Source organism: Fukomys damarensis, unplaced genomic scaffold, assembly GCF_012274545.1.
Source record: "Fukomys damarensis isolate Sample0158 unplaced genomic scaffold, DMR_v1.0_HiC HiC_scaffold_23, whole genome shotgun sequence".
NCBI lineage: Eukaryota > Metazoa > Chordata > Mammalia > Rodentia > Bathyergidae > Fukomys > Fukomys damarensis.
Genome location: NW_022900935.1, coordinates 12,848,567 through 12,848,986, shown reverse-complemented (window position 1 = coordinate 12,848,986; position 420 = coordinate 12,848,567).

Sequence of the window (420 nt, the reverse complement as noted above, 5' to 3'; positions counted from 1 at the left end):
GGTTGGTCTCACCTAGCTGGGCATGGTGGTGCCAGTCTGAACTAAGGAGTGAGACCTCTTTTCAAATAAAAACTGCCTTGCAAGCGCAAGGAACTGAGTTCGATCCCCAGTGCAAAAAAAAAAAAAAAAAAGAAAAAGAATATTCTCACATGGAGTGGCTTGGCTCCACTCCTCTTAATCTCTCTCATCTTCATGCCAACTACCTGTGTTTGCCCTCATGGAAGTGACAAAGATTTAACAAGAGAGAATAAGAAAATGCTTAAGCAATTTTTCTTCTTTCTCCCCTTCCTTCCTTCCTTCTCTTTTCTTTTTTTCTTTTGGTATCAGGGATTGAACTTGGGTCCTTGCGCTTGCCAGACAGGCGGTGGAACGACTGAGCTAAATCCCCAGCCCCCTTTTTTTTTTTTTTTTTCTCTTTTT